Genomic DNA, 27,972 nt, shown 5'->3' with positions numbered 1-27,972 from the left:
TATCAACAGCTTGATCCTTTTTACTGGTGAGTGGTATTCTGCTATATAGATGCACCTCTGTTTGCTCACCCATTCTCCATCTGAGGGACAGTTGGGGGTCATTTTTAATTTTGTGTAATTATGAATCACGTTGCTATAATCATGCACGTCCAGATCTTGGTGTGAACCCAAGCTTTCACTCTCCCTGGGTAAATAGTCAAGAATGGGATTGCAGAGCCCTGTGAGGGGTGGATGCCTTCCACAGCAGCTGCACCATTTTGCATTCTTGCCCATGTGAGTTTCATTGCTCTGCATTCCTCACCAACACTTGGTAGCGTCAGTTGCCTCCGTCTTATTTAAACCCACAAACTACCCATTAGTTGCCATTCTAAATAATAGAATTATTTTAGTGGTGAGAAGTGAGTCAGTGAGCGAAAGTGCTATTCACTAAGGCATTCTACATGTGAGGCACATACGAAACTAGAGCTGTGTGCCACACGTGGTCCTTAGACTCTTCATGTGGTTCATCACAGCCCATCGTGGATGAGCTAGACTTGAACTGAGGTTCTGAGCCACCGCGTCTGCCCCCCTCACACACAGGTGGGCACTAATAAGTGGCATTTCTCCTTCCTCCCCTTGGGGAGTTTAATATTATTATTATTTTTAAAGATTTCTTTATTTATTTAAGAGCAAGTGAGCACAAAATGGGAGGAAGAGCAGAGGGGGAAGGAGAGAAAGAATCCAAAGCAGACTCTCCGTGGAGTGCAGAGCCTGACAGGGCTTGGGGCTCAATCTCACTACACTGGGATGAAGCCTGATGATTGAATCAAAACCAAGAGTGGCAGGCTTAACTGACTGAGCCACCCAGGTGCCCCAGCCCTTGGAGGGATTAAGCGCATTGGCTCAATTCTTGCAACACCCCATTCAAGGAAAGATAATTCTTCCCATTGCAGAGATGATGCTCACCCAGCCCATGTGAGGTGCCAGCCCCTGGAGCCTGAGTCTGCCTGCCTCTAGAGTCCCAGCTCTTGTGGGAGACATGCCAGGTTCACATTGTGCAAACCTGCTGCTTTCAGGCAAAAGGCCAGCCTTAGGTCTGTCCCTTCCGGAAACAAAGGCCAAGCCCTGAGACCTGACACCCAACACCCTGCAGTCGTCTGAAGGCTCAGAGCGCCACGGGGTCTTCATAATTCGGAGCTGGGATGCCTTGCAAGTGCAGCCACTGTGTGAAGCCACCTCCCTCTGATCCAACTCTGCCCAACATCTGCAACGCTTTCTAAGAAAGACAACATGAGGCCAAGGGAAAGGGAACAAATGTATTTGTGAAGAAAAATGATGGATCTGAAGGTGCCTTCTAGCCTTCTGGGGCAACTCATAAAGTGACAGATGTGGGAGGCTACCACCAAGGCTTTGAAACCACAGGCTCGTCCAACTCTTCACTATGAAAACCTCAAAAGAATAAGAGATTCTTCTAAAGGGAAGTTCAAAGGGTCTTTTCTTGCCTTCAATGAGATTCCTGGAAATGGAAAGGCAAAGGAGACAGAGGCTCAGGTTGGGGTGTCATACATCCCATATGTCCCCGTGGCCCTCACTTACCCTACCTTCATGCTCCTGGTGAACACGATCAGACAATATGGCAGCCACTCACTGGGAGGCCACTGTGGGCCAGGCAGTAATAGAGGGAATTCTAGGGTTCCCTCCCCAAATCCCCCATCAAGAACCATGCTCATCAGAAGGGATGGCCATGCTACTGGGTGTGGGTGCCTTAGTAACGCACTCAGTTATAATCATCACCATCATCCTTTTTCCACCCACCCATCCATCCATCCAACCATCCATTCATTTCATTTAACAATAAAGAACCACAGTTCAGTAAGGGATATGGAAGTAGATGCAGTGTGGTCTGTAAGCACGGCAGGCACAGCCCCACATTTGTGGTGGCATTGGGAGGAGGAATCAGTTCTGTTGGGCATGGCTCTTCATGGAAGAAGAGACCCAAGCTGAGTCTGCAAGAAGAATGAGTCTGCCAGGAAGAGAAGGGCATTCCAGGCAGAAAGAGCAGCATATGCAAAGGCACTGAGGTCTGAAATAACATGAAACACTTGAGGGAAACACAGGTAACTCCTAACGGTAGGAGTGCGGGGTGAGGTAGGAGTGTGAGCCCAGATTAGCCCCTCTGTTCGCTCCTGTAACTCCAACTCCCACCACACTCCTCAGAGATGCAGGTGTCCACACAATAGTGAGGATGGAGGCCCTGGTGTTCACACACAGACCTGGGCCCAATCCCTTGGCATTCCCCAGGGGACACAAGCAATAACTCTCCCCTTTCTACTCAGAACACTAGCATGAGAATGGGATCACTGTGCTACTAACATTTATTTTGCTTAATTTAGAAAAGAAAAGGAAATCATTCACAAACCTTGATCTTTTGCTTCTATTGATATCACATTACCAGTGGTGCCCCCACACCAGGGTGCATCAGTTGGGGTGATCCCTCCCCATGCTCAGCCAGGTGACCCTCTGCACCCGGCTTACAGCCTGTCTTCACTGGCCCCATGGGCATCACAGGCTGTAAGCACTGTGGTGGTCAGCAGCCCAAGCCCCAGAAGGGCTTGCAGGGTATCTAGTCCTGTGTTTGCTCTGGGAAATGATGCCAGCGAGCCACAGCTCTGCTGCAAGGCCAGCGCACCAGAAGCTTCTGCTTCTTGTTTCTGAGTCAGCACATTCCCCTTCCACCCAAGCTGCTTTACGTGGTGACATATTCCAAGACTTCTCATTAACACAGCTCTGTTTTTGTGTAGATTATTCTCTACACATGCTGCTATTCCATTTTTGAATTTTCTTTCTGATCCACTAATTATTTAGGAGGGTGTTTTTCAATCTCCAGATGGCAAGGTTTTTCTATGTGTAAGTGCCTTTGCTACCCATGCCTGGTTTATGATGCTGTGCTAAGAGGGAGAACAGAATAGGTAAGTTCTCCCTGCTGCCCTATTAAAAAACAGTGTTGCAAACCACAGTCCAACATGCTATCGTGCCTCTCGCTGAAATACTGAAAGCTCCCCCATTAAAGTCAGGAACCAGATGAGGATGGGCCACCACCGCCACCATTACTGAACAGTTTTCTGGAAGACCACAAGAAAGGAAGGAATGCTAATGTTGGAATGGAACGTGAAAAATATAATTATTAGCACATGCTATGATTTGATACCTCCGATCTATGAGAATAAACTACAAACCACTAGAAATAATGAGTGAATACACTAAAATAAATGGATATAAATGTAATGTGCAAAAAATGAATGGCATTCCCACATATAAAGAATACCCAGTGAGGAAGGCATAATAGAAAGGCATTCTATTTGTGATTGCTCTAAGAAAGGATAGAGCATTCAAGAGTCAACTCAACAAGAAATTAAAGGATCTCTAGGAAGGGAACTTAAAATAATTCTACCAAGAAATGCTGAAAAGGCAAGCATCCTTGGATGCTGGAGAGGTAGACAGAGGTTCAGCATTGAAGAGATGCTCATTCTCCTTAAATTAATCTACAAAATCAATGAGATTTTGTAACACTCATAGCTACACTCTTATTTTGGAGCTTAAAATAATAGCAGGGTTCACCTGGAGAAAACACACAAAATAGCTTTGAAAACTCTGAAAAATAAGAGTAATAGTGAAGACAAGCCCAATTAGAAATTTGAAGCATGTTATAAAACTATAGTAACTAAAAACTTGGCAGAAAGATGGAGCAGACATAATTTTCCCTACTCTACCTGTTGAAAGAACAGCTGAAAACCCTGGGGGACATTTATAAAATATTAAAATTTTTAAAATATTAAAATTATATATAATTATTTTATATATGGGAACATTATACACATACACATACATATACATACTCTCTCTATATATATACACACTCTCTCACATGTATATATAGAAGATTCTGAAAGCTGGGAAGAAAAGCCAGGCTAGCTAGAGACCTTGGCATCTGAGAAATGACAGGTAACTTCACTTGTGTGTATGTTTTTGCTTTTTATTGTTTTAATTTTTGTTTTGTCTCATCTATTCTAAACTGAGTGATAGAGAAGCCAGTGACTCAGAAACATCAATGAACAAAAAAGTCAAGGAAAGCCTGCTCTCTGTACAAGAAGAGGAGAAGCATAACAAGACAAAACTTCCAGAGAATAAGAGCTCTACACCAGGCATATAACACCAAAAACTCTAAGCTGTACTCCTCCCTCCATATACCACGGCAGAGTAGTGAGCAGACTAGACTGCCCCCTTAGCCAGACTGTAACATAAAGCCTCCATTGGGGTGGTATCAGAGGAGCCAGAACTGAGCTCCCTCCCAAGGGTAATGAGGAGGAGCTTTCCCCATCTTGGATGTCAGTGGAGGCTGGGTGGAAAAGTTGGCCTTCCATCCTGCTGGAAGTAATGAATACATACGTGTCTGAGCAGGCCAGCTAACACACAAGATTTCAAGTAAGATCCCAAGTCTTATAACTATCCAAAATGTCCAAGATTCCATTAAAAATCACTCATTGGGAGCACATGGGTGGTTAAGTTGGCTAAGTGTCTGCCTTCAGCTCAGGTCATGATCCCAGAATCCTGGGTTTGAGTCTTACATCAGGCTCTCAGGTCTGCTTCTCCCTCTGACCCTCTCTCTCTCCTGCTCTCTCTCTTTCTCAAATAAATAAATAAAATCTTAAAAAAGAAAAAAAAGAAATTAACTCATTGTACCAAAAACCTAGAAAACCTCAACTTAAGTGAGAAAGACAATCCACAAATATGAACACTGATATCATATGGATGTTAGAATTGTCTAATAAAGATTTTTTTTAGAGAGTGAGCATGTGTGCACATGCAAGTGAGTGGTGGGGAGAAGAGCAGAAGGGCAGAGGGATATGGAGAAAGAGAATCTTAAGCAGGTTCCATGTCCAGTGTAGAGCCTGACTTGGATGCCCAGTGTAGAGCTGGGCTCGATCTTACAAACCCTGAGATAGTAACCTGAGCTGAAAAATCAAGAGTTGGATGTTCAACCAACTGAGCCACCTAGGTGTCCCTGACAAAGATTTTAAAACAGCTCTCAAAAAAAAAAAAAAAAAAAAAAAAAAAGCTTTTGCGAGCAGTGAAGAACACACTTGAAACAAATGACAAAAACAGAGACTCTCAGCACAGACAATGTAAAGATAGAAGATATAAAGAAGAACGAAATGAAAATGTTGCAACTGAAAAATACAATCATTCAAATAAAAAGCTCAGTGGATGGAGAATGGAGAGGACAGAGGAAAGACTCCAAGAACCAGAAGGGAGAATCAATGGAAATTACTTGATCTGAACAACAGACAGAACCCAGAAATGACCAGAGCGCTCAGGAACCTTAGGAAGGTAACAAAAGATCTTACATTCCAGATTCCCAGGGGAGGAGAGATGGAGTGACTTCCAAATGGGGCAAAGACCAAAACTTACCAATTCAACATGTTGGATAAATCTCAAACAGGATAAACTTGATGAGAATCAAACCAAGAAATATCATAGTCAAACTGTTGAAAATTAAAAACAAAAACAAAAAAACAAAATTTTGAAAGTAGCCAGAAATGATACTTAACCTATAGGAGAAAAACAATTAGAGTGACAGCAATTTCTCATCAGAGACCAGGGAGGCCGAAAGGAAATGATGAACATTTTTTTTTCAACGGCTTAAACCAAACCCAGAATTCTGTCCTTCAGGAACGGAGGAAAATGTCCTTTAGGAACAAAAGAGGAAACCAAAATACTCTCAGCAGATCTACCCTGAAAGAATGCCTAAAGCATGTTCTCTAAAAAGAAAGTAAATGACCAGAGAAGGAATCTTGGAACATCAAAGAGTAAGAAAGAATAAAGTAAGCAAAAATATGGGTGAATACAATATGGGTGAATACAATAGTTCTTCCTTCTGCTGGGTTTTCTGAATTATGTTTCATGGTTGAAGCAAAAAGTAAAACACCATTCAATAGGGTTCTCAATGTATGGAAACAGTTAAGACAACTATACTATAAATGGAGCAGGGTAAAGGGATAAGAAATGAGTTAGGATTTCTACACTTGGCTCACACTGGTACAGTGTGCTCTGGAAAATAGTTTCTAAAAAAACCCCCAAAACCCAAAAACAAACCAACCAAACACAAAACTGTAACAATGATAAACCCTAGAAATATACTTACCATATAGTCCATCGATTACACACTCATGGATCTTTATCTCAGAGAAATGAAATCTTATGTCTACACAAAAATCTGTTGGTAGATGTTCACAGAAGTGTTCATTGTAGTAGCCCAAAACTGGAAACAATCAAAATGTCGTACAATAACTAGATGGCTAAATCAACTGTAGTATGTCTGCACCACAAAACACTACTTGGCAATAAAAGTGAATAGAATTAACTGTTGGTGGGTGAGAGGATGGGGGAAATAGGTGATGGGGATTTTTAAAAAAGATTTTGAGGTTGGGGGGAGGCTTCGCATGTGTGCACATGTGAGCAGGCGGAGGACAAGAGAGAGAACAAGCAGCAAACCCCCTGTTGAGTATAGAGCCACTAATGGGCTCCTCCAAGATCATGATCTGAGCAAAGGCAGATGCTAACCGAGCCACTCAGATGTCCCGGGGATGAGGATCAAGGAGGGCACTTATTGTGATGAGCACTGGGTGTTGTATGCAAGCGTTGAATCACTATGTTATACACCTGACACTGATATCGCACTGTATGCTGACTGGAATTTAAATAAAATCTTAAAAAAAAAAGAACTATAATGAGATATCACCTCACACCTGTCAGAATGGCTAAAATTAACAACACATATTGGTGTGGACAAAGGGGAACCCTCTTGCACTGCTGGTGGGAATGCAAACTGGTACAGCCACTCTGGAAAACAGTATGGACATTCCTCAGAAAGTTAAAAATAGAACTACTGTATGATCCAGCAACTGCACTACATTATACAAAGATACTAATACTAACATGCACCCCTATTTTTATAGCAGCATTATCTACAATAGCCAAACTATGGCTATCAAACTATCAAACTATCAATGAATAGATAAAGAAGATGTGGTATACACACACACACACACACACACACACATATGTATACACATACATACAATAGAATATTACTCAGCTATAAAAAGAATAAAATCTTGCCATTTGCAACAACATGGATGGAGCCAGAGAGTATTAAAATAAGTGAAATCAGCCAGAAAAGGACAAAAACCATATGATTTCATTCATATGTGGAATTTAGGAAACAAAACAAATGAGCATGGAGGGAAAAAAGAGAGAGAGGCAAACCCAAGAAAGAGAATCTTAACTACAGAGAACACGTTGATGGTTACCAGAGGGGAGGTGAGTAGGGGAGATGGGGAAACAGGTGATGGGGATTAAGGAGCGCACGGGTGATGAGCAGGGGTGATTTAGGAAAGTGTTGAATCACTATATTGTATACCTGAAACTAATACAACAGTGTATGTGAGCTAAGGAATTTAAATACAAACCTTTTAAAAAGTGAATGAACTTTTGATACATGAAACAGCTTGGATGGAAATGAAGGACATTATACTGAACAAACAAAGCCAATCTTAAAACATCACATACTATATGATTCTAGGCACAAAATTTCCTTTGAAAGATATTTATTTATTTATTTATTTATTTATTTATTTGAGATCATGACCTAAGCTGAAATCAAGAGTTGGAAGCTTAACTGACTAAACCACCTAGGTACCCCTAATTTAATTCCTAACAAGGATGCCATGGGAAAAGAAGTGTCTCTTTAACAAATAGTGGTGGTAAGAATTGGATATCCACATGCAAAAGAATGAAGTTGGACACTTACCTCTCACCTGAGACAAAAACTAACTCAAAATAGATCCATGCCCTAAGTATAAGAGCTAAAACTATAAAACTCTCAAGGAAAACATAGGGATAAATCTTCTTGAGATGGGATTTGGCAATGATTCTTGAATATGACACCAAAAGCCAAACAAAACAAAACAAAAAAACACAAGAAAAAAAATAGATAAATTGGACTTCACCAAAGTTAAAACAAATTTCTGTATTAAAGGACATTTCAAGAAAGTAAAAATGACAATTTTTAAAAGCTTTATGCTCAACATGGGGCTTGAACTCATGACCTTGAGATCCAGAGTTGCATGCTCTACCAACTGAGGCAGCCAGGAACCCCAAGAAAACATTTTAAAATCATGCATCTGACAATGGTCTGGTATTCAGAATGTGTCTAGAATATACATCCAATATAAAATGAACTCTTACAACAACAACAGAAAGACAACCTCATTGAAAATGAGCAAAGGACTTGAACAGACATTTCTCCAAAGAAGACATACAGATGGCCAACAAGCCCATGAATATAGATGCTCAACATCATTAATCACGAGGCATTGCAAATCAAAACCACAATGGCCTATGGACTCTGCTCTTTGAGGATTGCTGCTGTAAGAATTACTGTGCTCTGTCAAACTTACATCTTACTCAATTTATGGAAAAGACTAAAGTTGCTAGTCAGAGATCCCTCATAGATAACACTTCACTTTTTTTAAAAAGATTTATTTATTTGAGAGAGAGTGAGAGAGCACAAAAGCAGGGTGAGGGGTAGAGGGAGAAGCAGACCACCCCCAGAGCAGGGAGCCCAATGAGGGGCTCCATCCTGGGACCCCAGGATCATGACCTGAGCCAAAGGCAGACACTTAACCGACTGAGCCACCCAGGCACGTGACAGAAAACACTTCTAATGGACTCAAGTCTTGCATGAGATATGTTTATGTCTACAAGGGTCTGCTGCTGCTAGGAGGGTCTCAGGGATGAAAACAGGATAGTTCTCTTCCGAGGTCCTCTCTGCCTCCACAAAGGATAAAGGGACCATGTGGGCAGTCATTGAGGTGGACAGGACATGGACACTTTAATGCCACAGCTGTGCCAGAACTCCTGCCGGGCATAGGGATGCTAAGGAGGCCACGGCTCTCACTCACTGCCCAGTGGAGACAGAGAGGCCAACCACCAGGCTGTGAGCTCCTCCAGCCCACGACCTCAAGAGAGGAGAGCCAGGCTACCTGAGAGGATACTAAAGACGGAGGCAGAGTGGGCGGGGCCAGAGAGGCCTGGGGGAGGGGCTGTGAGGGCTGAGGGGGCCGAGTGGGAGGGGCTGTGAGGGCTGGGCCCGTCCAGAGGGAGCTTCTAGGGGAGGAGCCATCAGGGCTGGGCGGGGCCAGAGGGGGAGGAACTGTCAGGATTGGGCGGGGCCAGAGAGAGCTGGGGTGGGAAGGTGACCTCAGGGTTAGGAGAGAGCCAGAGGGAGCTTCCAGAGGAGGAGCTGCGAGGGCTGGGCCTTGAATCCTACTTGATGGGTGAGGGGCAGCAGGCAAAGCAGGGCACATGAGGGTCCATCAGCCATGGACCAGGGACAGAGGTTCAGAGGCAGTCTGCCAGTCTGAGGCTGAAATCCTCAAACATCAGTTGCCACGATGCCATTCTTCCACAGTTCAGAATGTTCCATTTACTCACTCACTCACTAAATACAAATTGAGCACCTGTTCTTTGCCAGACATTGGATACAGTACAGAAGACAGTGAGCATCCTTGTCCTCAAGAGCCTTATGTCCTAAGAGAAGGGCAAAGATACAGAGCTCTGGAGGCCAGCCTGCCTCACTCAGGAAGCCCCCAGGGCTCTGAGTTGCTGGACCTGATTGGCTGGGTCACCCACGTCGTTTCCATCATTGGCTGACTGCCAGTGATCAGCACCTGTCCTCTCCTTTCTGTCTGGATCAGATCTGCTTCATGGAAGACCCCTAGGGTAGCAGTGCTGGCTGGAAAATGTATGGAAGGGAGAGGGCCTAGAAAGAGCTGTTGCCTGGATCAGGATAATGTAGTGGGGTTAGAGAGAGACCGATGGGTTCCACATGTTACAGAAGGTAGATTAACCAAGCTCTCATACAATCCTCCCAAATAGTAATAATATCATTTCCTTTTTACAGATAAGAAAACTGAGGTTCAGAGAAACTAAATAATGTGTCCAAAGTCACACAGCTGAGTAGGTGATTAATGGAATCTGGAGTGGGAGTTGCTGTGGATGGCCCAGGTCTCTGGACAGGCTGATTCCTGAGATGGGAAGCACAGGCAGGCAGTGCATTCAGCAAGAGGAGGCGGCTGACATCCAGGCCCATCACAACCTGACCCACGACCTGGGGTCTGGCCTTGTCCCATTCATCTCCTGTCCCTCTTGGACGTGTAAGTCTTCCCCATCAGAGTGGGAGTTTTCAGAAGCAAGGGATTTCACGTGGTTACACATCAGCCTCAGGCCTGTTGACAAACATACTTGCTGAATGAGTCAGGATGCAACAAAAACATTCCCAGCACCAAATCAACTTTGTTTGATCTTAAAACAAGGCTGGTGCTTATTAGAATTCGGGACAAGGCAGAACCAGTCCTCCCTGATGGATGGTTCTTCTGGACACACACACACATGTGCAAACACACATGTTACGGAAATGCACAATACATGCCCAAGACATGTATGCATATGCACAGCCAGACACACATACACAGGCACCTGGACAACATAAGGATGTAGATAGATGCACACACACACACATATGTACAAATCACTCACAGTCTCACACACACACACACACACACACACACACAAGCACTTCTAACAGTGGAGGCTTGATCCTGCTGACTGTTGCCTTCACATTCATGCTACTGCCAGGTTTTCTTTCTTTCTTTTTTAAAAAAATTTATTCATTCATGATAGAGAGAGAGAGAGAGAGACAGAGACACAGGAGGAGGGAGAAGCAGGCTCCGTCCTGGGAGCTCGACATGGGACTCGATCCCGGGTCTCCAGGATTGCACCCTGGGCCAAAGGCAGGCGCTAAACCGCTGAGCCGCCCAGGGATCCCCTGCCAGGTTTTCTACAGGTAAAGAATCTGACATCTCCCCAGAAGCAGAACTGTGCTTTTTTCTGGTCCCTGCTCCGGCAGGGAATCAGGCATGCAATGTTCCGGATTCTCCTGTCCGGGAGAAAAACCACAGTGGTGCCTCCCCATTCCATCTCACATTCCCCCAGCAAGATATCATTATACAGCCGAAAACCACAGAGTCTGTATCAGACGGAAAGCCAACCCTTGGTGATAAAGGGGCATTTGAAAGAATGCCCAGGAACACCAGTATCTGATTAGATGGTTTTTCTAGGTAGCTATGCCCCCAGCCCCCGGCTGCCCCCCCCCCCCCTTCATCCAGGCCAAGGAGACTGGGTTCATTAGCAGAACAGATGTGGCCTGTCTCTACCATTAGGATAAAGATCACAAACTACCCACCGGAACAAGGACATTCTGAACTGGGTTGTACCAGCAGCATCTGACTTGGGCCCAAAGAAAATTGCAGTTTTTCCCTTCAAGTTCAATTAACAAACATTTATTCAGGGCCTGTTATTTGTTCAGCTTTATGTTTCAGTCCTTGGCTCTTCTGTCAAGGCCTCCCCCTTAATCCTGAGATCATCCCTGAGGAGGCAGCCTGAGGTCTGTCAGCAGAGAGGGCTGCAGGACGCTAGTCCTACGCGGAGCACCCGGTGTCTGAAAGGTCTGACACCTTGTACTCACTGGATTCAAATCCTAGCTCTTCTGCTCAGTAGCTATGTGACCTTGGATAACTGACTTAATCTCTCTGTGTCATGGTTTCCTGACTTGTAAATTGTGGATGATGATAGCATCTGCTTCGGGGTTTTGATGATTGAACAAGCACGTACTCATAAAGTAGGAGAATTTTATGCACTCAGTAAGGATCTGCTATTATCATTCCTACTAATTTCATATAATTATTATTGGATTAACTGAGCCCTCTTAGCTGAGCTCGAGGCTCAACTCTCTTGCCCTGTGATACTTCAAGCTCCTCCACAGACTGGAGCCCTTACCTGACTCTCAGCCCTCCTGGCCAGACCCTGACCCTGTTGTCCCCTTAACAAGAAACATGTACTTTGCCCCCCACAAGCCCATCTCAGCCATGGATCTCAGCTGCGTCTGGATGCCTAACCCCAGCTTAGGTGCTGCTTGCCCCTGATTGCCTGGGTCCAGCCTGCTGAACCTCAGAAACCTCCATCCTCAGCCCTCCCTGAAGCCCACTGTAGCTTGGGCATCAGGCAGCTGGCCAGCCCTTCAGCCAGCCTTCCACGCCCACAGTGACCTGTGCAGCGTGCAGAATCTAACCTCACATCCCACCCGAGCCCTCTGGCAGTAGCAGGGTGAAGATGAGAATGTCAGAGAGAGAAAATCTGAAACAAGCCTCGGGAATGCACATCATCCTCTGCTTGTCTGTGTCCAGGGGCAGCCTCACTCTACATCCTTAGTCAGGGGTGGTCAACGACATGGCTTCAGTTTGAGCAGGAGTGCGGAGGTCCAGGAACTGTGCCAATATGAGATCGGGAAATTACAGATTCAATGTGTGCCACTCCCTTCTAGAACGTGAGCCCCAGTGGAGCAAGCACATGCCTTCCTTATTCACTCCTTAGTGTCCATAGTAGATGCTCAAGAAACACTTGTAGAATGAATGAGGCAAACAGAGTCGCCCCCGCACGGTCTGCTTCCTACCCCCTTCCATCCAGGCTTGGGCACTGTTTTTGTTTAAGATTTTATTTATTTATTCATGAGAGATACACAGAAAGAGGCAGAGGCACAGGCAGAGGGAGAAGCAGGCTCCCTGTGGGGAGCCTGACTCAGGACTCAATCCCAGGACCCCAGAATTATGATCTGAGCCAAAGGCAAACTCAACTACTGAGCCACCCAGGAACCCCAGGGCACCAATTTTTAAGGAGAGTGGCAACTTGGCCATGGCCACACCATGGGTGTGGCACCAGGACCAGGGGAGAAGAGGCAAGCTTCTAGCCCTTTGATGCCAGGGCTGAAGTAATTGATAATGACACCTAAACATTTATTGGAAATCTGTTCTGGGCCAGGGGCTAGGCACTGTCCCCCTGAATTAGCATCTTCCACCTGCCCAAGCATACAAGGTAGGTATTACTATTATTATGTTCCCATTTTGTAGACGAAGAAGGAAGGCACTGGGTGATGAACAACAGCCCAAAGTCACAAGGTGTTACGTGGCAGCACTAGACTTGAAGCCAGGTGGCAGCAGGGTCTGGACTCGGCACCTCTCTCTGCTGCTCTACTGCCTCCCTCCTCTCCGGCCCCATCCCCAGTTTCGGAGGGTTTTAGCTTTTTTCCCCACTCTGCTTGCAGCTTTGGGGAAGGCTGACCAAGGCCTTCTATTGTCAGTAGATTGAGTTTCTGCCCCAGCCTCTCATTTACCAGCCATGTGACCTGGGGGAAATGATGCCACGTTCCTCAGTCTGCTGTTCTATAAGATGGGGATAAGGGAAGTCCTTCTGTGGGGCTGTCCTGCAGATTCAAAAGGCAGCAGAGGGCGGACTACAGAACAGGTCCTAATTCCTTCCTCCCTATTGTGAGATGTTACTTCCTTTTTGGCTCTAGCACAGGGCGAATATGGGCTTTGGGACTTGAAAAGCGCAAAGAATGTCTCAAACACTGGGAAACACTGAGCTCTAAAGCCTGTGCTTTGGGTGGTCATCACGCCCACCCTGGGGGAAGGCCTGACCTCACGGGGGCCTTTGCTGTTTTCATTTTATTAGTAGGACTTGAAACAGAGTTCCATTCCCAGGGAAAACTCTGCTGAAAGCAGAAATAAAAACAGAACGCCCCCTCTCCGCTAGAGGGGTCACAGAACCCCAGCCCAGGAGAGGACAACCAGTGTTCTTTGTTCACTGAGAGCCTTTAAAACTCTCTGTTCTTGTTGGGTTTTCTCTCAGTAAACAGATCAGGCTGGAAAAAACCGGGGCTCTCCTTGTTGGCAATTCCTACGTGTAGCCCCAAACCACTTTTGAAGTGCATTATTAATTAGACACGATCTCACGTTTGGAGATACAGGTTGACCCCATGGGCATGTTCCATTAAGAAAAATGATTTTTATGGGAGAAGAACAGACATGGTGGGGAGTCGGCCGAGATATTGCTGAATGGGCACCAGACTCTTCTAGGAGGGCTTGGATTTCTAAGCAGGCTCCATCCCTACCAGCTGTGTGACCATGCTCAGGTCACTCAGCCTTTCTGAGCTTTGTTTTCCTTCACCTGTAAAAGGGGGTAGTTAAACCTGTGTTGGGAGCTGACTGTGGTAATGGATTAAAGTCTCAACACAAGGGCACCTGGGTAGCTCAGGGGTTGAGCATCTGCCTTCGGCTCGGGTCGCAATCCCGGGGTCCTGGGATCAAGTCCTGCATTGGGCTCCCCACAGGGAGCCTGCTTCTCCCTCTGCCTGTGTATTTGCCTCTCTCTCTTTCTGTGTCTCTCATGAATAAATAAATAAAATCCTTTAAAAAAATTCAACCACAAAAACACATACCAAGCCCTGGCATGGTCCCATTTCCTTTGATCCTTGCCTTAGCGCTAGTCCTGGAGGTACATTTACCATCCTCGTTGGACTGTGGGGAAACAGAGCCTCTGTGAAGGCTGCTGCAGGGTGGGGACCTGGTACCACGTCCCACGGTCACACTAACTAATGCCAGGATGCTCCACTCGCTATGGGTGGAGAGGTCTGTGAGCCAGTGGCTGAGTGGGGGTGGGTATGAGGCAGTAGTGGTGCCTCACCCTCCCGACCTTGAGTCAGCCCTCAGCCCACCCAATCCAGGAGGGCTGAGGGCTAAGAAGCCCATTTTACAGATGACGACACTGAAGCTTGGCCATCGAATGATTGTCTTAACATCACATCACAATTATGTATTAGAATCCGAGGGCCTCTTCCTTGAGGGTGGAAGCAGGAGTTGGAAGAAGTTCAAGCCCACTCCCTGCCCCAGCGGGGCGGGCAGGAACTGGGTCAAGCAGCCTTGTTTGCAGACAGGCATGTATTCATCATACAGGATGCCTTCACTCATTCACTCACAGTGACTTCCACTGTGTTGGGGGCCAAAGCACCCCTCGTATCCTCTCCAGGACAAAGGCTATACACACGCTCGTTAAAAACCAGCTTCACTGCGTTGGGTGCGGGATGTCGTGTGAACCTAAATCTGGCTGGCCTGCCCAGCGCCCTGGGGTGAGCTCTGTTCCACAGGGTGCAGACAGAACAGCAGGGCTTCAGGGGAAACCCTTTGATCTGGGTCCCGAGCATGTCCTCTGCCTCACCACTCCTTGCAAGAGGCAGTAAAATGCACACATCGTTTTGGAGAGAGAACATTGAATGCTCTTCCCTGCAGCTGAACAAAGAGAGGGCATACCAACAGCTCTCGGATCTGAAACATCTGGGTGGTTGTGGTCATTCTGTGTTCTCTGGGTCAGAAGTGAGGTCCATGCTCTTAAAATAACAATTCCTCAACGAAACCTGAACGGTTTCGGTTATGGCTCGGGGCCACCCTGGCAGGTTATTTCTCCTCTGAGTTTCAGACATTGTCCATAAAGTGCACACTCACCCAGGCCACTTTGAGGATTCCATGAGATCATGGGTGTAGAAATGGCACAAAATGAGGGTTTGGTGCATGACCCAGGGTACCTCTCTCCTTCTAAGGGACCAAATACAGGTCCTGGACCTCACCTCCTTCTCCTCAGGAGGGAGGCTGTGAGGTAGAAGGGGCGGAAGGACTGTTACCCAAAATATACAAAGAACTTTTGAAAGTCAACGAGAAGAAAACAAACAATCCAGGCAGGAATGCCTGGGTGGCTCAGCAGTTGAGCGTCTGCCTTTGGCTCAGGTCGTGATCCTGGGTCTGGGATTGAGTCCTGCATTGGGCTCCTTGCAGGGGGCCTGCTTCTTCCTCTGCCTATGTCTCTGCCACTCTCTCTGTGTCTTTCATGAATGAATAAATAAATAAATAAAATCTTTTAAAAAAAAGAGAAAACAAACAATCCAATTAATGAGTCACAGATCTTAACAGATACTTCACTAGGAAGACATACAGGTGGCCAATAAACATATAAATAGGTGCTCCATATCCTATGTCATCAGGCAGGTGCAAATTACAATAGCAGTGAGATATCACTACACGCCTATCAGGATGGCCATCCAGACTGCTGACAACACCTAATGCTGTCGAAGGTATGGACCAATGGGGACCTTCATTCAGTGGTGCTGAATGTGCAACATGGTACAGTCACTGTGGGAGATAGTTTGCCAGTTTCTTACAAAACTATTCTTACCCTTCGGCCCAGCAATTATACTCCTTGGTGTTTATACAAAGATGCTGAAAACTTATGTCCGCATGAAACACTGCACATGGCTATTTACAGTAGCTTTATTCATAACTACCCAAACCTGAATGCAGCCAAGGTATCCTTTGGCAGGTGAATGGATTCATAAACTGTAGCCTGGATTCATAAACTGTAGGCCTTCCAGACCATGGAATATTAGCACTAAAGAACCGAGCTATCAAGCCATAAAAAGATACAGAGGAAACCAAAATGCATAATCACTAAGTAAAAGAAGCCAATCTGCAAAGGCTACATGTTGTATGATTCCAATCATATGACGTTCTGGAAAAGGCAACATTTTGGAGACAGTAAAAAGATCAGTAGTGGCCAGGGCACTAGGGATCAGGATCTGAGCTGAAGGCAGATGCTTAATTGACTTGAGCCAGCTGGGTGCCCCAAGAAAACACATTTACTGTAATGTATATATGTATATTCATTGAAAAAAAATCCACATGTAAGTCTACCAGAGCAGTTCAAATCCTTGTTGTTCAAAGGTCAACTGTATACACGTATCAAATCATTATGTCATACACTTGAAACTAATGTAATGTTATATGTCCACTATAACTCAATTAAACAATAAGTTTTCTGGGCATTAACCATGTGCCAAGGCCATGCAGGGAGACCCTTCTCTCCTTCTACCCATTTGTCCACTTTGGCCCTGACCACAAGTTTTGGGAAGAAACTGCCATCTCCTAGCTCTACCCTGGAGCAGCCACGCAGCACTGGGAAAGATGCCTGTGGCCAGTGGCCAGAGCAGGATTTGGCCACTGTGGCCTGTGACCTCCCAACCGGTGGCACAAGTGTCTTCACTGTTGCAGGCCCTTAAGAAGGCATGGATAGGACCAGCAATGGTTGGCTGGGTGGGTGTCTGCGTGTCACCCTCTGGGACCCCACAGTCTGGACTCCAGAAAGAAGTGCTAGGAAGCCCACTGGGCTCGGGGCCAAGTCCCTCCCTCTAGCTCAGCCTTTCCAGCAGTGAAGCAGGCATTCTGAGCCCTGACAAGTCTATTTGTATTCTCAGTTGCTTCAGATCTCAGGTAGCATAGGAGGAAGGGGAATCACAAATCCTCAGAGGAGACTGAACACCCTGTGCTGGGAGGGCAGCCTCTGGCTTCCCGGGCTGCCTTCCATCCAGACAAGAAGGTACCAAGGCTGGCCTCCTTTGCTGGAAGCTGAGAGACCCCTGGGCAGCTCTTTTGCTTTCTATTTATTTTATTTTATTTTAAATTTTTAAAGATTTATTTATTTATTTATTCATGAGAGAGAGAGAGAGAGACAGATAGACAGACAGACACAGGCAGAGGCAGGCTCCATGCGGGGAGCCCAATGTGGGACTCGATCCCGGGACTCCAGGATCGGGACCTGGGCCAAAGGCAGGCACCAAACCGCCGAGCCACCCAGGGATCCCCCTCTATTTATTTTTTAAAAGATTTTATTTATTTGAGAAAGATAGAGCACACATGAGCGCATGAGGGAGAGAGAGGAGCAGAGGGAGAGGAAGAGAGAGAGAATCTTTTTTTTTTTTTTTTTTATTAATGATAGTCACAGAGAGAGAGAGAGAGAGAGAGGCAGAGACATAGGCAGAGGGAGAAGCAGGCTCCATGCACCGGGAGCCTGACGTGGGATTCGATCCCGGGTCTCCAGGATCGCGCCCTGGGCCAAAGGCAGGCGCCAAACCGCTGCGCCACCCAGGGATCCCCAGAGAGAGAATCTTAAGCAAACTCTGTGCTGAGCGAGGAGCCCCCCATGTGGGGCTCGATCTCACCACCCTGAGATCATGACCTGAGCTGAAACCAAGAGTTGGACACTTAACTGACTGAACCTCTCACCTCTTGTGCTTTTCAAACTGAAGGGATAAAGCATAAGGAGAAGCCATGATCAACCAAAATCATTCAAGAGACTTTTTGTTAAAAACCTCAACCCACCAGATATTGCGGGGCCAGGAAAAGATGAGCTCCATAACCCTACAAGTTTCTCATTATTTTTCTGAAACTTCAGGCAATGAAATCTAATTACATGGAGTCATAATATAAAAGCTGAACATAAACTTCAGTAGTTTCTGCACAGAAACCATGAATTCTCTTGGGAGGGACAAGTGGCTTTGTGGTTTACACGCTGGGGCCTCAGTGCCTTGGCCCCGAAAGGCCAGCAGGATGGATGTGCACATGCCAAGCTCAGTGTGGGGCCCATGACCTCCCACCACCAGCAGTGACAGGGACCCAGAGACAGCCTCCGGGGCCTCGGACCCCTCCAGTTCCTTGGCACTCTGTGAAGACTGAATAAATGAATGTTGTGGCCTGGGCTCCATATCCAGGAACAGGGCATCACAGCCTGGCCTGCTGGATGGGGTCTGGTGGCTGGCAGCCTCTGCTCAGAAGCCCCGTCCTTCCAGCCCCTGAACCAGGACAGCAGCCACTTCTCCTGACCTCATTGTGTCAGCGCCCAGCTTGTGAGTTGGGGCTGGGCTAGGGACAGGATGTCTCCCGCTCTTCCAGGACACTGTCATTCTCTTGGTCCATGGTATTTCTTTTAAGGCCTCATTTCATTCCTGAACCAGGACTGGCAATTGGATTTTAACCCCTCGGATGCCTGATGGAGGCTGCAGAAACAGAGGCTACCAGCCCAGTGGGCCTGGGCCTCAGAGGCTCCCACAGGGCAGTGTTTCCAGGTGCCAGCACACAGATGGGGCAGATCCTCCATGTGTTTCTGAGACCCTACTGCACCCCAGACCTACACAGGCCTGGCATCCTCCTGACCCACGTTTGGTAAGGGCATCCAACCTCCCTCTCTAGACCAGGTGCTTGAGGGAGGAAGGGCAGGAGAAGCAGGTGAATATATAGGAATATCGGCCTGTGGTGGGCACCTGCCATTTCAGCAGCCATAAATCTCTCTCGGCCTTGGGCATGGGGTGGTATCCCCATTCTACAGATGGGGGCAGGAGACATGCGCCCCAGGCAAGCCTGCCTGCCTCAAGCTTAGCATTCCTGCCACCACGTTTCAGCCTCCCCCTTTTGACTCCTCAAAAGTCAAGTACCTTTCCTTTCCTCTGCAGAAAGATGCGGTACTCCCTTGATCGGAGTCTCATGGTAATCCAGGCCCATGGGGCATCGATGCTGAGGACACCCCAGAGTTCCAGTCTGGCTCCATTTTCCTGGTGGGGCCACCTGGTCTCCTGCCTGGAAAGTACAAAGCCCTCTGACTGTCTCCCCCAGCCCGCTTCCACACTGATGTCAGAGGGACCTTCTGTGAACAGAGTCCTGTGTCCCTCCCTCCCTGCTCCACCCTTCATCACTTCCCCTGGCTCCTACCAGGTGCCATCCAAGTGTCTCCACTGAGAGGGTCTCACAGGGCAGGGTGGCTCTGCTTTCCCCCTCCAGCCAGTGGCCTGGCTCTGTCCATACCATGCTCTTCACCCTCCAAGGCACAGCTAGAGCTCAGGTTTGGTCTGTCCCCACTGACTGCACCCTTCCTTCTGTCAAGGCCACCCTTCCAGGCTCCTGGTCCAGACAGGCTCTGTGCTCATACCACGACCACATCAGGTCCCATGGGTGTTCACTCAAGATCAGCTGGGAAAGACATGTGTGTAATTGCTTGCCACCATGCTGAATTTTAAAAGCATGAAATACTTATAGGTGAAACTGTCACTCTGAGACTGTAAGCCTGAATATAGGTCACTTAACTCAGAATGTACTGCATTCTCTTGACTGTACATTCATTTCCTGTCTCCTGAGAGCTGGTTTCTTAATGTTCTTCCTGCTGGGAATAAGCGATCACAACCCATGAGGAATTTCTTCCCCACAAGCAGCTAATAAAGGTGCACAGGTGACCTCACCAGGGCCCCAACTTCCAGGACCTCTGCCCACTGGAATTCCGCCACCATTGCCAAGAATTCCAGAAATGGATTCCAATTTTCCAGGCATGTGAATGGCAATCCCATCTCCAGGGCTCACTGTACCCTGGAAAGGACAAGATGGAAGCTGGGAAGAAAAGAGAAAGAAGAGCGGTTTTGTTTTGCTAAAACAAAACTTTTTATCTATCTGAGCTTTATTATCTATTCCTAAGGGCTGTCACTTCCCTGGCTTGTCTACCTCTGTGGGAAAGGTCCGTGCATGTATGCACACGTGGTATGCACATACTGGTATGTGTGGGGAACACGTGCTTATTTATGATCTCCAGGCAGGATGTTGAGAAAGAGACCAACAGAATTCCATGGTTCCTTTATTTTTTAAAAAATGTTTGAGGATTTTATTTATTTATTTGAGAAAGAGAGAGCTAGAGAGCATAGGCAGGGAGAGTGGCAGAGGCAGAGGGAGAAGCAGGGATCCCTGGGTGGCTCAGTGGTTTGGCACCTGCCTTTGGCCCAGGGCGCGATCCTGGGGTCCCAGGATTGAGTCCCGCGTCAGGCTCCTGGCATGGAGCCTGCTTCTCCCTCCTCCTGTGTCTTTGCCTCTCTCTCTCTCTCTATGTCTATCATAAATAAATAGATAAATCTTTAAAAAAAAAAAAAGAGGGAGAAGCAGACTCCCTGCTGAGCAGGACTCTGGGATCATGACCTGAATCAAAGGCAGATGCATAATGACTGAGCCGCCCAGGTGCCCCTCCGTGGTTCCTTTAAATGGCACCTTGGGAAATAAGGTCTGCTGATGAAATTATAATGAGATCATCTGCACAATTCAACACAAGTCCTGTTCTCCAAGTAACTGCTGTGTCCTGAGTGATTCCTCACGCTGATGCTCATGAGGAGTCGCCAGGTACGTACGGTGAGGCAGCAGGTCCCTACCTGGGGAGTCAGGCAGCAGTAAGTCTACTGTGATGGGTGCATTAACACAGAACCAGGGATGGGAGCACAGAGCAGGGAGACATGGGGATGAGCCATGAAAGATGAGCAGCGTGCTCCAGGCAGAGGTGGGAGATGGGAACCCAAGCAGCAGGTCCAGCATGAGCAGGGCACAGAAGGCACACGGTCAGTTTATGGAAGACCAGCAGGAGAGCCAAAGGTGTGGGTGATGGAGGAGTTGTGGGAAAACTACCCAGAAGGTCAGTGGGTGCCTGCAGGGCAGGGGCTGGACCTGTGTCTGTAAAGCTCAGGAGCCACCCTCACGTTCCACGTTGGGTATGTCCCAGTTGGAGCTGGTTTTGGAAAGCTCATTCTGGGAGCAAAAGCTTATTCCCACAGAGATAGTTGTAAAATACAGTCGCCATGATGAAGTTCTGGAAGACACTATGTTTGAAGACGATTGAATAGTGGCCCCCAGAGATCTCCCTGTCCTTCTAATGCCCAGAATTTGTGAGTGTTATCTAAAATGGCAAAAGGGACTTTGAAGATGTGATTAAGTTAATGCTCTTGAGATGGAAGATTATCTGGATTATTCCTACAGGTGATCACAAGTGTCCTTATAAGAGAGAGGCAGAGGGAGGAGAAGGCAATATGACTATGAGGGGGGAGACCAAAGTGATGTGGCCACCAGAAGTTTGGAGAGGCCAGGAATGCGTTTCCCCTCCTCCACATGAGCCTCTGGAAAGAACCAGCCCTTCTGACACCCTCACTTTAACCCCATGAAACTCATTTTGGACTTCTGGCCTCTAGCATTTTCAGAGGATAGACATAGGTTGTCTTAAGCCTCTAAGTTTGTGATAATTTACTACAGAGTCCACGGGAAAGGAATACAGACACCCTCTGGAACTGCCACAGGTTCCAGCCACGAAACCTCTCATGATGAGGAGGATTCTATCAAAACTGTGCTGAAAGGGAGACAAAACATGAGAGACTCCTAACTCTGGGAAACGAACTAGGGATGGTGGAAGGGGAGGTGGGCGGGGGGTCGGGGTGACTGGGTGATGGGCACTGAGGGGAGCACTTGATGGGATGAGCACTGGGTGTTATTCTATATGTTGGCAAATTGAACACCAATAAAAAATAAATTTATAAAACAAACAAACAAAAGTGTCTGTGCTTACTTCACCTAAGGAAGCTAACAGTGGACTAGGGAGAAACATCTTCTGCAACTTTCTATAGGCAGAGAACAGAAATCTTTCAGAAGTCCACAAGAAGTAAGAGAAATGAATGCCAATTCTGATTAGATATAAGCAGTTTAAAACTCCTGACTGGAAAGAAGAGGACATATGAAAGCTGCTTTTAAGGTCTTGGAATAAAAAAATGCGCAGGCACTTCCTTATGTGTTAGGACTCTAGCTGCAATTAGGTCATCGCAGAGCCTTTCAAAGTACCTTCTGGAGCGGTGTCCTTTTATTGTGAAGGCTTCAGAAAAAAGTCTTTACATCTTAGTAGACAGGGTCTAATTAAGGCAACAAAAGTATTTACAACAGAGGGAATTTATTTTTTTAAAGACTTAATTTATTTAGTCATGGAAGACACAGAGAGGGAGAGGCAGAGACACAGGCAGAGGGAGAAGCAAGCTCCCTGCAGGGAGCCTGATGTGGGACTCGATCCCAGGACCCTGAGGTCATGCCCTGAGCCTAAAGTAGATGCTCAACCACTGAGCCACCCAGGTGCCCCGAAAAGGGGGAATTTAATGCAGGAGGCTAGTCACACAGGTGTTGGAGATGTCTAGCAGCCGAACGGAGGATGTTTCAAATAACTCAAAGTTTAGCAACAGCGGAAGCTACTCCCACGCCCCTAAACTGGGTCAACAAATGAGTAGAGGTGGTGTTGCTGGAGCCCAGGGACTGAGTCACCAACAAAAGCTAGAACTGCCACAGGCTATTCCAGTGTGTGGCCCTCTCATTCCGTCCTGTGATCCCACTGGCTGAACCCAGTGGTGGTGGGGGAGTGTGGTAGGGAGGCAGGAGACCCCAGAGCCAGGGACAGCTGATAAGGGTCACTCACTCATGGTCAGAGCACAGCAGAAAAGAGGCTGAGGCCACACAGGCTCCGTCATTGACTCCTGCTCCTCAACAGCCAGAACTGGCTTTGTGCATTTGCACCCAGTGAGGCCTGAGGTCACCTGCCCACCAAAGAAGAGTCGAGCCAGGAAGGAGGAAGATGATGCTGGGCAGAAGGGGAAGGAAGAAGGAAGCAGGCAAGTGAGGAACTTCCAGGGCAATGTCCCAGGGACATGGGGAGTGTGGCAAGGGCCCATGGCCCTGCTGCACAACCATCCTCTGAGCACCTCCCGGCTGTCCACCTGCCTTCTCTCCTGCTCTGCCAGCGAAGTCCTGGGCACAGACTCCGATATCAGCTGTCTTGCTGCTTTGAGGCCCTTGCCTATGGGGCCCCTCACCCACCAACCAACCATCTGCTCAAATCTTTTTTTTTTTAATTTTATGTATTTATTTAATATTTTATTTATTTATTTATTTATTTATTTATTTATTTATTTATTTATTTATTTATGAGAGACACAGAGAGAGAGAGGCAGAGGCACAGGCAGAGGCAGAGGGAGAAGCAGGCTCCATGCAGGGAGCCTGATGTGGGACTCGATCCTGGGACTCCAGGATCACGCCCTGAGCGGAAGGCAGGTGCTAAACCCCTGAGCCACCCAGGGATCCCCATCTGCTCAAATCTGAAGGACCACCTCACCACATCCCACCCCACACCCCTGGCCCTGAGCTCCTGAGCTCCTCAAAGGTCAGGTGCCCTGAGCTCCTCACTCTCCGACATGCCCTTTCCCCTCCTGACATCCAACACATGGTGTCATTTCCAAACTCACTTCTCTAGCTCTCCGTCATCAACCAGGGGCCCAACAGTTTAATTCAATCCAGATGCTAAACTGCCTGGAGTTAGCACAGACCCCACAGACATCAAGGCTCAATCCCACAAACTGCAAGTATCAGGCCATCTGTACTTCTAACCAACTGGCTATAAACTGGGGGTTTCCATGAACCCCTCCTCAGGTTCCATAATTTGCTAGAATGGCTCACAGACCTCAGAAAGTTACTTTTCCTATACAGAGGATATAGATGAACAGCCAGATGAAGGGACACAGAGGATGAGCTCACAAAGGTCCCAAGAGCAGGAGCTTCTGTCCCCATGGAGTTGGAGCATGCCATCTTCCTGGAATGGAAGGGGACGCTCTCATCTCTGTACCTGGCTCCTTGTGCTCACCAGCCTTGAAGTTCTCCCAACTCCAAACCTTAGCCTTTGGGGATTTATGGAGGTTCCATTAGTAGGTGTGGCGATTAAATCATTGGCCATTGGTGATTACACTCAACGGTCAGTTGACTTCCCACCCTGGGGGTGGGAAAAGAATTCAAAGTTCCCAACCCTGTTATCATGGATTGATCTTTTGGGCAGCCAGATCACACTATCCCCCCCCCCCCCCCGTGCCCCCATGCCCTGCAGCTCTCTGGGGACCTCAGACACCAGCCATCTCATTGGCATCCACAACTCTTATCACTCAAGATTCCAAGACTTTAAGGAGCCATGTGCCAGGAATCGAGGACAAAGACCAAATATTTATTTTTCATTACAGCCCACTCTCCCCTCATTTAACCCTCTGTGTGGGCTCAACTATGTCCCTCCCCTCTCCCCACCAAATTCATATATTAAAGTCCCAGCCACAGGACCTCAGCATGTGGCAGTATTTGCAGATTGGGCCTCCCAAGAGGTACCGAAATTAAAATAAGGTCATTAGGGTGGACCCTAATCCAACGGCCGGCTGCTGTCCTAACAATAAGAGATTATGACACAGACAAGCATAGAGGGGAGCGGGGAGCCCATGTGAAATCGCAGGGAGAACACAGCCATCTGAAAGCCAAGAAGTGAAGAAACCACACCAGCCCGCAACTTCACCTGGGGCCTCTAGCCTCAGAGCTGAGGGCATACCTACAACAAGCATGCAGTCTGTGGTTCTCCATCCTTTCAGCCCAGTGGACTGATATAGGCTCCCATCCGCCCCTAGAAAGCAGGTGCTATTATCATCTCTACCTCACAGATGGGAAATCAGGGTTAAGACAGTGTAAGTAGTGGCCTAAGGTCACGCACTCCCACCCCAGGCCACACTGTGGGGAAGTAGCAGGCCATGTGCTTTTTCTCAAGGGGCTGGCTCTTCAGCCTCCTGGAGCACCTCCTCATCACACACTCCCTGGCCCTGAGGCTCCCTCTCCATGACAGGCCACACGTGGTCCCACCAGGATGTCCCCCCCTTCCGCAGAGGAATTGAGCAAAATGGCAGGACCAGGACTTGAACGTTGGGTTCTATCCCACGGCAGCCGTGTGGCTGGGGAGTCTCTTCCATCTCTGACGCTTGGTCCTCCTGATGCAGGAACAACTTAGGGCCAGACAGGGCTAGGCAAGGAAAGATAAGGGAAAGGCCCCAGAGCCAGGCTCCTACCCATCCCAAGAAAACAGAGATAAGACAGTAAAAATAGAAAAAATAAACCTGGCTCCCTAGCTCCAAAATGTTAGGGAGTATCCCCCTTTAATGGGTACTAAGTAATCACAGAAATATGTCATTAAGGTGCTATAATAGTCCCTGCTCACACCAAGACGGCACAAGAATCTCAAGGCCATGGGCAACCTGACTAGGCTCACAGAAACCCCAGATGTAGAGAAATGCTATGGAGGAGACACTAACCAAAGAGAGGGGAACCCTTGTTCCCATGATATTTACAAAAACATCTTATGTGCTATCATGATAGTTACAAGTCCACCCGGTTTGTTCTAAACACCCCCCCTCCCATATCAACAAGAAATTTACCAAGTACCCTGGTCAGTTTCCTATAAAAGACCATAAAAGCCCTCAGTGGCAAGCCTGTTGGGACTCCTCCCACTCCCGAGAGCTTGCCCTGTGCCTCTGCTTGATCAGCCTCTAGGCCCTCCTCGCTGCTGTCCGCGAGATTCATTCTTTGAGTCCCTGAGACCAGAGCCAAGCTCTGCCGTCCCTCGTCCCTCGTCCCTCGTCCCTCGTCGAGCCGTGAGGCTGGGGGTGGGGGGCCGAGGCCGTGGGGCCCAGAGACCCGGCTCAGCAACTCCCTGGGACCCCAGCCCGGAGGCCTCAGTTTGTACCTGATGCCACCAAGGGAGGGCGACCCAGCACCATTGTGCCCTCCTGTCCAGTCCACAGCTGAGGGTGCTGGGGGGGGGCAGCGGGCCGGGCAGGGAACAGGTAGAATTTTCTCCGGGCCACAGAGGTGGAGCTTAACAGAGGTGGGATTCAAACCCGTTTGGTTTCAGAGCCCCTGGCCGTTTTGAAAGCCAGTGGATTCCTTCTGACTTGCAGCATGCCCTGCCGGCCAATCACTGTCCTGGTGCCCCGAGGGGCTCATGCAGGGCACCCCAGCACTGACCCGGCCGGGCCGCTGGAGCCCGCCTTTCCCAGGAGCCTCTGGGGCCGAGGGAGGGGGTAGGCACCAATCCAGGGCAGCTCGCTGGACTCTGAGAGCACCGGATACAGACCCTGCTTGCCCAGCAGGGTAAGCAATAATCTTCTCGTCTATTCCCGGCTCCTGGAGATTTGCCTCTCTCTGGGGAAATTACTTTGGGGTCACAGTGAAATTTCTGTGACAGCTAATAAAGTAACTTTCTGTTTCTGGAACCAGATCCTGGAGTCTTGGACCCCTGGGGGATGTGTGTATTGTATTTTTTTCCTCCTCCCTTTTAATCACCAGATGGAGTGGAAAGGAGTGAGTGGGTGAAGGGCAAGAACTCTGAGCTGAATTACCTCCCTGGCTAGAGTTCACTTTGACGTTGTCATTTGCAGACCCGGAGCCGGGGGAACACGGTTGCCTCCCCCGAGGCCTGCAGTGACCCTCGACTGTAGGTAGGTGGTGTGGGAGTCCCAGAGCTCAACCCTCCAGCCGGCAGAGCTGAGCCAGGGGCCAAGCCCAGAGCTGGGCGCACGGGGAGGCAGGGAGGCCCCGGGATTCTGACGGTGGTCTCACAGAGGCTGGTGCGTGGGGTTCCAGCCCTGCCCGCCAGGTGACCCTCTCGCACTCCATTTCCCCATCTGTAAAACTGGACAATGATAGGACCCGTCTCCTAGGGTTCCCTGGTTGCTCCACAATTTCTGATTCAGAAAAGTGTAGTGGGGTGGAGGGCAGGCGATCCAGCCTCAGGGCGGTGAGATGGGAGCCACAACTGCATACCAGGGCGCTGTTTTCACTTAGATGGTGTGTTTTGGGGGTGGTCCCCAGGGAGGCTCCCTCGTCCCCCCAACCCCCTGTGACTTCCTGGCCCTGTTGCTGAGGAATGAATCAGCCTGTGTACAAGAGTCACCTATTACAATGCTTGCCACCTAATTACACGGAATATGCTGACTGGCCCTTCTTTTATTGTTTTTGTTAATAATAGGATATGACCCTTGCCCTGGATATGTTCACGGAACAGCAGGGGAGGCAGCCATACAGCAGGCCATTATGAACAGCATCATAATGTGCCAGGCATTACGAGAGGACACAGAGAGCCTGTTTCATTCTGCCTGGGCCTCCAGGGCCGACTTGTCAGAGCCGCTGACATTCTATCAGAGCCTTGAAGGATGCTCTGGGCTCCGGGCAGGGCCTTCCGATAGAGGTCAGCTGAATGAAGAGGGAGAGTGTGTGATGAGGGACCAGCAAAAAAAAAAAAAAAAAAAAATTCAGAATGGTAGCAGAAGTGGGCTTGAGGTAATCACCTTAGGAGGGAGAGGATTCAGAGCTCCAGACTCAGTGGCCTGGCGTTTAGCTGTTGGCAGGGTGGAGAGACAGATGGGGAGGCAGGGAGGCCAGTAACGAGGCTGCCAGTGGTGTCTAGAGCCAAGGTTGT

The 27,972-nt window shown here is 48.1% G+C and overlaps 1 protein-coding gene and 1 long non-coding RNA gene across 2 annotated transcripts in view; both read right to left on the bottom strand.

The window, feature by feature from the left end:
• Positions 1 to 27,972, bottom strand: part of COL23A1 (collagen type XXIII alpha 1 chain) — a 322,070-nt gene that overhangs the window by 150,727 nt on the left and 143,371 nt on the right. The gene's annotated exons all lie outside the window — the stretch shown is intronic.
• On the bottom strand, positions 1,282 to 24,400 carry LOC144321566 (uncharacterized). Its single transcript, XR_013387169.1, has 3 exons — positions 24,157 to 24,400; positions 23,119 to 23,280; positions 1,282 to 1,495 (listed from the first exon to the last, which is right to left on the bottom strand). It is a non-coding gene; the product is annotated as an uncharacterized LOC144321566 (long non-coding RNA).

Source organism: Canis aureus, chromosome 10, assembly GCF_053574225.1.
Source record: "Canis aureus isolate CA01 chromosome 10, VMU_Caureus_v.1.0, whole genome shotgun sequence".
In the NCBI taxonomy this organism is placed as follows: Eukaryota; Metazoa; Chordata; class Mammalia; order Carnivora; family Canidae; genus Canis; species Canis aureus.
The sequence above is the reverse complement of the archived record's forward strand: the minus strand, read 5'-3'. Positions and strand labels throughout refer to the sequence as shown.